General features: G+C 40.2%; 1 pseudogene; it reads right to left on the bottom strand.

Moving 5' to 3' along the window:
• Positions 1-8,749: 8,749 nt before the first annotated feature.
• Positions 8,750-9,459, bottom strand: LOC142430624 (ubiquitin-conjugating enzyme E2 E3 pseudogene; annotated as a pseudogene).
• Between the last annotated feature and the right edge of the window lie 1,309 nt (positions 9,460-10,768).

The following is a 10,768-nucleotide window of genomic DNA, read 5'->3' as shown; positions in this document are numbered from 1 at the left end:
TCTCTACAGATGGGCACTGGGTCTCCACTCCATGTGCCTCCTCATTTACATTGGGGATGGTTTTATTCTGGGTCTTAGATGCCTGATACCTGATCCCATTGACACTTCATGATCATACAGGCTGGTGTGCTTCTTCCATGTGGACTTTTTTGCTTCTGAGATAGAGGGCCACTTGTTTGTCTCCAAGCCTTTAAGATGCTAGATGCTATGTCTTTGATAACAGTACACCATCAGCTTTCTTCACCGCATTTGCTTATGTACACATTTTATCTTCAGCAATGTTGTTGGGAAGGTGAGCATCACAGAATGTCAGATTGTTAGAACTAAGTGTTCTTGTGTTAAGGGAGTACTTGATTTGATGCCCAATATCCTTCTGCAACCTTAATTCTCATCATATAGATATGAGTATATAGATCTATTCCCCTCTAATTATGTATATATTTACATATGTACATTTTATTTATACCCTAAAGAAATAAAGAATACAACACAAACAGACATATACACACCTATGTTTATTGCTGCATTTTTCAAAATATCAAAAACAAGGAAACAACCAAGGACACCTATTATAAAGGAATAGGCAAACCCTGGCAATAGAATATCATGCATCAATTAAAACAAAATGACTTTCGGGTTAGAAACAAGTGAAGTGAGGCGACGATTGCAGACTCTCAGTTCCCGTTACACTGCATAGACCATATCTCTGCAAAGATGGTCAATGTATCCCAAGTCCAAGGAACTTTCTGTAAGAAGTGCGGCAAACACCGACCTCACAAAGTGGCTCAGTATAAGAAGGTCAAGGATTCCCTGTTGGCACAATGAAAGAGGCCCTATAATGGGAAGCAGAGTGGCTGTGGTGGGCAGACAAGGCCAATTTTCTGGAAGAAGGCAAAAACCAAAAAGAAGATCATGCTGAGATTGAATGTGCTGAGCTTAACTGTAGATCCAAGAAGATGCTGGCCATTTAAAATGCAAGCATTCTGAACTGGGAGGTGATAAGAGAAAAAGGGCCAAGTGATCCCGGTCTAAGCCTTGTTTTATCTTGTAAATTTGAAAAAAGTGTTGAATCAATAGTCACATTATCTGTAAGCATATAGAGTTATATACTTACTTGGGGAAAAAATGACTGTCTGAAACTCCATGAGGCATGAAAAAAAGTATTATGCTTTGCAAACTCAGTCAATCCTCCAAACATAAATATTTAATAACACTAGCATTATAATGAAAACCAAACATAAAGAAACTTGGATTATACTTGAAAAGATGAGCCTTTGATGACTGTGAGGAGGCAAAGGGCAGGGAGGAAACAGGGATAGGAGAGGGTTAGGTTATTGAGGAAGATGGGGCAGAGAAAAGAGACAGTTATATGGACTTTTTAAAATATTACTTTTGATTTCCATTTCTTGAGAGATGGACTGTGTAAATATATACAGCGTACATATTTCTTAAAAAATCCTTCAAGATTTCTTATTCCTCCAATCTAAATATAGGTCTGAGTGACTAACAAAAAATAAAAAAGCAGGAAGAGTAAAACTGAATGGATTAGGGTCTTTAGCTATAGAAAAAAAGTTCAAACAAAAACGACAAAAGAAATCAGTAAAGGCTTTTTTTAATGGGTACCCTACTTACTAAGAACCATTGACTTAATTTATCTGTTATGCTGGAAACTGAGAGCAGCATAGTAAAATGCTTAGTCAAACAGACATAAGCAAAGATGCAAGTGAAGACTTAGGACAAGAGAAAAGAAAATGTTGTTGGTGGTTTTTAAATTGCAATATGCTTTTTTCCCAGAGTTGTTAATGAACACATTTCCCTGGCAGAGAGGTTTATTCTATCTCAGTGTCCAATAGAAATTGTCCTCTGTCAAAAGTCTTTAAGTCATTTTCCGTGATGGCCTGATGAAGCCCTGATCACTTCTCATTGTGAGCCCAACTTCTGCATTTTCACTGGCCATTTCAATAGCAATGATCAACAAGCCTGGCCACAACCTTCGAAGGGGAGCTCCTGATCTGAGTAGTTTGGGAAGGTAAAAATCTGTGGCCCATTGACCATGGAGGACAGACCAATGTACATAAGGCATTGAATGGGACATTACATGATTCAGAAAAAAAAAAACAACGACACCCATGTGATTTTAGGTGAAACAATGAAATAATCAGAAACCTCCTTAAGGAATTTAATGTGTTCTTTCTCTCTGAATTGCTAATTTTCATTCATTCAATGATGTGTTCAATTGTCACTAAGATAAGGCCCATTTTTATCAGGTTTATGCTCACTTTATTACCTCTGTCTACTTAGAGCTGTTCTTAAAGGAAAGACTTAGCCCATTCAATTTTTTTGTTTCTTTGTACTTTCTTCCTGAATTGCTAATTAATAAGTCTAAGAAGTTGGGAAGCATGCCCTCCACTTTTCCTTAGTTTGTCTTTCTGTCATAGCTTCCATGTTGTGATTCAAATGCAAAAACTGTTTCAAATGCAAGCAGGGTCACCCAGAGTGAAGAGCTCTTAGCAGAACTTCCAGACTAAGAAGAAACTTCTAACTATGGATCAGTTGCCACTCCAGGCCCTGAGCTTCACATCCAGGCCACTCCCTCCAGGAGTCGCTCATTATCTCCAGGCCCCGCCCCTTGGCAAAGACCCCACACCTACCCAAGTGATGCAACTTCCTGCCGAAACCACTTCTTCTGACTGAGAAGGTGCAGCCTGAGTATCCTAAGGTGGTAAGTGAGTCTCTATGTTTCTATGCTGACCCTAGGCTCGGAGTCCCCTCCAGGCCCCGCATCACCAGCTGTGCCCCGATCCCCACGGATATTACTTTTCCTGTACCCTGTCTGCCCGCGATCCATGTCACCGTGACCCCCTAGGATATTTCCAGTTAAATCCTTTCTGAGCTGGTTACAAGCCTCTCTGCCTTCTGCCCTGGGAATACTCCGGCCCCCTTTCCTGCTTAGGCCCCCTTTCCTCATTCGCCCTCACCCCTCGTGCCAGAAATGCCCAATTGAGGGGGAGGTTCTTGCCTACGACCCGTTCCCTCCTTGTCAGTTATTGGGCATGAGAACAGGGGACCCCAGAGTGGCCTTTACTGAAAGGAGAGGCCAGCCTTGCAGTCATCAGGCCACCCCACTGATGACCGAGGTTTGTATTAGAGCTTAACTTCTCAGCATCTTCCTTTGAAAAAGGGTACCAGAGCAGTGACAGCCCCAGATCCCCACATAGATTAGTCCTCACTTGGATTGCACAGTCCCACCTAGAGTAAGCCTCCATTGAACGCTTTCTGACCAGGAAGCAAGTATAGGTACTCTTGCCCTCAGGCAGAGGGCTTTGGAGTGAGGATTACCTTCACCTCTCTCCAGACTGCCTGGGGAGGGGAGGTCTGTCTTAGAAGCTTGCAACCCTGTGTGTCTTTGATGGAGGTCAGCAAACTGAAGACAGTACAGGGTTCTCCTAGCTATCCCTTATCAGTTGTGCCCTGACTGCTTGGGTTAGAAGGCCCTGGACCACTCGGAAGTGTCTGTCATTGCCCACCAATCATGCTTGTGGCAGTTTCTTTTGTCCTGCCCCTTCCCCACAACCTCTTTATCTCACATCTCAATTGTGAACCTGGGAAGCCATTTCAACCTATTGATGGCTTCGCTCATCCAGATGATGTATTTGTGTCTTTGTGCTTTGTTTGTCACTTAAGATTTAACAAATGTTCCCTTTAAACTATATTTAAAATGGAGTCTCCTTTTTACTCTAAAACATCTTTCCTGCATGTCCTGTCCATCAATTCTGCCCACCAGAAATCAGCTTGTGCTCTGTTTTAGACTGAAAAAGGGACTCCAAGCTCAAATGTAATTTAAGGAGAACATGTTTTAAGTCTTAATTGTGACAAAGAGAATACAAAGACGCAAACAGACGTCACCCAGATGAAGGAGATCATTAGTGCAGTTCAAGGAAACATTCAGGTTGGGAATCTAATTACAGTAAATAATATTAGAACAAAGGAAACTGTCACAAGTTCATGATTGACGGACAATCATTGTTAAAGGTGGGACTACAGAAGCAAGGACAGGACCATAATTGGGACATCTATATTGTCAGAACATTTTACAAGACTGGTCCAGGGCCATCTGATGTAGGCAGTCCGGGCTAAACATAAGGAATATAGAACACCCTGGATTGGCTGGAGAATGGTGCAGGTCGTCCACTTTCCCACTTCCTCTACCTCTAGGCAAATTTAACCTATGTCCTTGCTTAATAAGAAATAATTCAATGGAGGCTTGATCTATGGGGAGACCCTCCAATTTGACGTTAGGCAATCACTGTTATCCATACACCTTTACTAACTGGGGTGCTAAGACTTTAATCTCTAAGATAGCCCCCCACCCCCCGGATGTGTCTCCTAATTTCTGCTGATGCAGTAACTTTCCACTGGGAGTGTGAAGAGTCCCACTTGGGGATGTCTCCCCAAATAAACCTCACCTCAGAGATTGATCCTATTTGGCTCAACTCTCTTTATCACTGCACTCTTCAATCCACTGCTACCACCCCCATACCATTCCTCTTGGCTCTTAGCACATTGCTAGCCCAGATGTAAAGTCCACTCAATTTTTATATTCTCTTAATTTTCAGAATCCAGCAATTATTTATTGATGTTTCAGGTTCTTTTATGTTTAAATCTGGAAAAAGAATTAGGTTTTCTTCACCTGTAATGAGTTTCAGAGTTTCAGTTTTGAAAATCCACAGGGTAGTTTTCCTCTCTCCAATAACGTCACTATGAGTCAGAACTGTCTTGATGGCAGTGACTTTGGGTTTTGTGCATTAACATATTTTATTTACACATGTCCTGAAGGTCAGCACATTTTTGTTATTTTATTTTCACAGTGTCATAGAATTTAAATCGGTTCTTTATCTTTTATCCTAGTGCAGCGGTTCTCAACCTGTGGGTTGCTACCCCTTTGGGGGAGTCGAACAACCCTTTCACAGGGGTTACTTGAGACCATGGGAAGACACATATTTTCGATGGTCTCAGGAGCTAAGACACTGTTTCTCTATCTGTCTCCAGGCAGATCCACCCGCATGCAGATTCGCCACATATGAGTACCCGGAGGTGAAGACTCTTACCCATGTTATACAATGATTCAAGACAAAATTTCATTTCTTTGTAATTAGAAATAACCATTTCACAATATATTCACATGTTATTTCTATGATTAATCACTGTTTTAATTATGGTCAATTTGTAGCAAGGAAAATACATCCTGCAGATAATTACAATTCATAACAATATCAAAATTACAATTATGAAATAGCAACGGAAATAATTTTATGGTTGGGGTCACCACAAAATGAGGAACTGTATTAAAGGGTCGTGGCATTAGGAAGGTTAACAACCACTATCCTAGTGGATACAGAAAATGTTTTTTGCAACCAAATTCTAAGTATGTAAATTCTTTTTATCCTTTTGATTTATTTCCTTTGGTAACTTTCTTTATCAATTTGTTACATTTTACTGGGTAGAACTATGTCCCGATGTTAGCTCCTAATTTAAAAAAATGCGCTATAATTATTCCTAGTACAAGGCAACATACAGATATATAATTCTTATATGTAGTAAGATATCATCTTATTTAAAATAGGTGACCATTTTCTCTGCCCCACTGCATGGTAGAACTTAAATGTTCTAACCTTTTATCCAAGTGTTATTGATACAAGGCTTGTTTTATTCACTGGCTTATTGTTCTCAGGGGCACTCCAGTGCATTCTGTTAGTGATGTCATGGGGCCTTGAACTTTTCCTGGTTTCTTGGCTGTAATTTGTATGTGAACAGATTGCCACCTTGTGGGACTCAACTGCTTTCATTTTATCAAGCTGCCAATCATTTAACCACTGGAGAAGTAGGGCTTCTTCACTGACTAATGTAGATTTTGCAAGATGATATGTTTTGCATTATAGACATGGTGATTCTTATTTATTATTATTATTATTATTATTATTATTATTATTATTATTATTATTATTATTTAAATCATTTTATTAGGGGCTCATAGAACTCTTGTCGTAATCCATATATGCATCCATTGCGTCAAGCACATATTTTGCCCCCATCATTCTGACTTGGTGACTCTTAATGAGAATTATTTTTGTGTTTCTGTTCACAGAAGTTTTTTGTTTTAGTTCATTCATTCATCAGTATATGAGAAGCTTCAACACTACACAGAAAACTACAGGACTCTAAATCCACGACTTTTCTAACAAAATGGGTGGAAACTAATTCCACGTTTCAGGGTCCTAATATGAACAATTTTGCACTTTTGCTCATGCTGTGTTTTAAATGACTTGTATTATTCAGCAAGGCAACTCTGTTTCCCTTGTGTACCCTTCCCTCCAGTATGGGTTTAGAGTGTGTCCAGATTATTAGATGTTCATTGTCTTCCAGTCAGTACACACATATCTTCCCTGTTATAAAGGTGTTAACAGCTGTTAAGGAATCTTCATAAAGCTGAAGATTATTTCTTGTGACATTGCTGTAGGACAGTAACATTTCCCCTATTACAAATGTTATATTCACAGCTATGAGAGAGAGGCACAGAATTATAAGACACGTTAAGCACTTCTCTAAGGCAGCTGCTTTTCTAGGGTTTGTTTACAACCTAGGTGAGGTCACTCCCTTCCGACCTGCAGTTAACACCTTTTCTGGTCATCGATTTCTATACTTTCTCTTAAATGAAAACTGGTTCTGACTGAAGTGATGATCTCTGAAGGCAAATAGTTCATACACAGGTTATTTTAACTTCTAAGGAAGCCCGATGGTTGAATTTATAGATCTCAGGGCTTTGGAACATAAGAATACAAATAGAGATGTTTTCTTGGAGAAAACTATGAAACTGAGAATTCTGAGACTACAACAGGAAACCCACCCTGACAACACATCTCTAACTGCCTCAGAGGCTAGTTCTTGTGCTCACATGATCATAAGCACCCCCTGTAGCCCGTTCCTGAAGGTGAGGTTTGTTCCTGGGTTCACCCTGACTTCCCTCACCGTGTCTCACACAGTAATAGCTGGCCATGTCCCACTTTCCAGCTATGGATTTACAGATATAGCACCTTCTCTATAGATGACTAATCAGGTCTTCATGAAGTCTGCATATTCGTAGCACAAACATCAGGTTATATTGAGTAATCCACTGCAAGCCCCAGGATGGCTGTTCTAATAAGGAAGGCAGCTGGAGGAAAAATTATATTGATTTATTGATCATGTATTTCTTGGTGGTTACCATTTAATCTGCCGCTGGCCTCCCCTTTATTTCCCAGTTTGAGTTCAGACCAAGGTGATCCTGGAGACAGATTATTCAAGGTGCTGAAATTGGGGCAGATGTGGATCTCAGATGTGGATCTCAGATCAGGGTCAGGTAAAAGACCCTGGAACCTGGGCACGTGGACCTATCCTAGTCCAGGTACCCTCATCCAGTAGGTATGTAATACAGGCTCAGGGAGAAATGATGTCTTTTGCCTCTGGAAGCCCCTGCGAATAAGGTCAAAGGTATTCAGTCCTATGCCATCATCCTGGAGATGACGTGTCCACATTTTTTTAATGTGGCTGGAAATCCCTTTATTTGGGAGGGGGTGGAGTGCTCTTCTGTTGATAGTGTGGCTGGTTTTAAAATTCTGTACTGAAAAATGGTTTTTCCTCTGAGCGTTGATGATCTTCCCTAGGATTCTTGTGCCCAATCTATCTGGCCAGAGGAAATCTCTAGTTTGTCTAAATCTTCTTTGTCAAGCTGTCTAATTATTCTTGTTCTGTAGGAATTTTTGCTTTTTTATCTTTATCCATAGAGTTCTTTCATTGCACTAAACTGGTCTTTAGTTCATAAATCCTTCTTTTAAAAAATCATTTTATCGGGGGCTCATAGAATTATCATCACAATCCATACATGCATCCATTGTGTCAAGTACATTTGTACATTTGCTGCCATAATCATTTTCCACTAATGACTGCTTAGTTGCTAATTGGTCCACACCAAGTTCTCACTTTCATTCAGAGTTCATTGAGATATCCATGTGCCAGGGTGCTTGGTCAGCATTTCACAGGTTACGTCTGAGAGGGGTTGGCCCGCTGTTGTTATCATGAGTAAGTCTTTGAGGACTTACTTCTCCATGAGAGGAGAACCCCAGTGTGCTCTGACAGGGAGTCCCTGGCACTGGACACACAGAGTGTCCTTAGGATTGACATATTTCCAGTTTGGGGTTTTGGGGTGAAGACATACCCCACTTGATGTATGTCCTGTGAGGTTAAGCTATTGGTCCACACAGATTTAAAGATCGCCTGGAGCCATTTTTTTTCAGGAACATGTTTATTATGTTTGAGATGATACATCAGGTACTCTCTGAGCTACAAAGGGTAAAAGGAAATCCTCTCATTACAAACTGACAAAGGTAAAAGTAAAATATTTTCACAACAGCATGTACCACATACTCAGAAATAGATCTGGGTTTTAATACAAATGACATAATTCCTAACCATCTCCAGCTACTTTTATAACTTCATACAGATAATGAATTAGGCTAAAATGCACTATAATATTTGGTAGACTTCAGGACCAGTATCCTTAGTACATCACAAAATACATGTTGATATCCCAAAGAAGCAAGACTTACAAGTAGGCATTTTAAACATAACTAATCTACAGCTACAAAGTTCTACTCTTGATAGCATTTACCTTTTTCGGGAGTCTTACAGTCTCCAAAGGATAAAAGCAGAGAGTATAATCAGTATAACATATACACAGAAGTCCATATTGTAAAGGCTATAAAGATTTGCAGCACAGTGAGAAGATGCCTTCTGCTCCTTCACACTGCATACAAATTATGTGAATTATGTTGCGTATCTCTTGGTCCACTGTCTGGCTATCCTGTCATGTTCTGCTCTGTTGGTCAAATACTGAGTGGCTGTGCTTCCAACCAGAGGATCCGCAGGGTTGCAGTCTGTCAAAAGGGAACAAATAGACAGCAAAACCTTTGAAATAGTCAAAGCAGGAATCCAGTTATCTTTAAGGATGTCCAAACAGATGACTCCCTGATTGTTGATGTTGCAGTGATAGATTCTGGGGCGAAAAGTAACCTTTGGTGGCTTAAATGGATAATCTGATGAAAATGTGATATCTAGAAAAAAACACACCACCTTCATATACAGAACCTGGCGGACCAAGTATAGTTGATCTCCATTCATCAATGTCATGGGAGGAGGATCAAGAGTTATCTCAACTAGCTCTATCTGGATTCTTTTAGCCCTAGTGGATAACTTAGCGGTGGTTTTGCTAGAGAGTTTGGTGTTTTTCTTCTGCTGGGTGGCAGAAGGTTTTCTTTCTTCTGGTTCTTCAGGCTCCGGAGCGGCTGGGTCTCGCTGGTCTGCATCCGAACTCCCAGTGCTGGTGCTGGAATTCTCATCGTCCGACCTTTGCCTATCACTGGACATCTTGGAGTTATTTCTTGGAAAACTCGGCCGCCAGCCCGGCCTGCTCACACGCCGCTACGGTGTGGGGCTGGAGCCAAATATTTTAGGGTTATCAGTGCACACCGGTAGAGGAGGTATATAAAATCATTTTCTGAGCCCTTTCCCTAGGTCTCAGCAAAAGGCCACTGTTAGTTTTGAAAAATGGATACAGTGGTTCCAGTGTATGTACCTTTAATTTTCTGCCTCCTGCATCTTTTGTGACCTGAGTGAACTCTGGGAATGAGGGGAGGGATGGGGTCGATGACAAAATAAGCAATAATTAATATGCCTTATTTAACATGGGTTTCACTACATCTTTGAGGAAGAAACCAGATGAAATTGGGATGTAAAAATTAGTAAATCACTACAACTGAACCCTCAGGCACCTTGCTTATTGGGTAACATCCCTGCATATGTCTGAAACAGAAAAGATTCTTTGAGGCCAGGACAGAGTAGAGGGGAGATCCACAAGACACCTGTGATATGGACATGATGTTGTTATCATATATAAACATTTATAAACCACTTTATTTTGACTTCTATGAATCAGATGAAAATGATTTAATAATTTACTGAAAATGTGCCTGTGGTTCCTGGTTTTGTCTGTCTACCTACCTTAGTTCCTTACATTTAGACCTACCTTAGTTCCTTACATTTAGGTAAAGTCTGAGAGAGAAGATAGCTCCACATACATAAATAGCAATGTGAGTTTCTTGATGGGTTAGTCTGTAGGTAAAATTGGAATCTAGGTCCTGGGATTAATGTTCTCTGTTTAAGAACAAGAGTCAATGGATAGAAATAGAACATAAGTGTCAAGAGTCAGATGTTGGTGGAGAGATTAAAGTATTGTGTCCAGATTATAACATTGGTAAAGGAGGACACCAGCAGTACACCATTGATAAAACTCATATCCTGGTGAAATAGCCACATGGCAGCCAAAAACCGTATAACCTAGCTTGTTGTGCATTCTTTCCAAAAATTGGGACTTTTAAAAAATGCCGCATGATGCGAGAAAAACTGTTAAAAATCAGGACATTCCCACCAAAAGCGGGATGTCTGGGAAAGGGCTTTATATTTAGAATGTGTCCTTCCTACCAGCTTATGTTTTGAGTTGCTTAGGGCTTATGTATTATGGTAAAAAGATATAGAGCTATGATTTAAACAGTACAGTTTTGGGAGTTGGTTTTTCAATTTGAGACTTTGAGTTATAAAGTTAGGATTTGGGTTATAGAATATATTCCAAGTTGTGTTCCTGATTTTTAAATTGGAATAAATGAATTAGGCTAAATAT

Source organism: Tenrec ecaudatus, chromosome 17 (assembly GCF_050624435.1).
Source record: "Tenrec ecaudatus isolate mTenEca1 chromosome 17, mTenEca1.hap1, whole genome shotgun sequence".
Classification (NCBI taxonomy): domain Eukaryota; kingdom Metazoa; phylum Chordata; class Mammalia; order Afrosoricida; family Tenrecidae; genus Tenrec; species Tenrec ecaudatus.
Note: the sequence above shows the minus strand (reverse complement) of the source record. Positions and strands in the feature narration are given on the sequence as shown.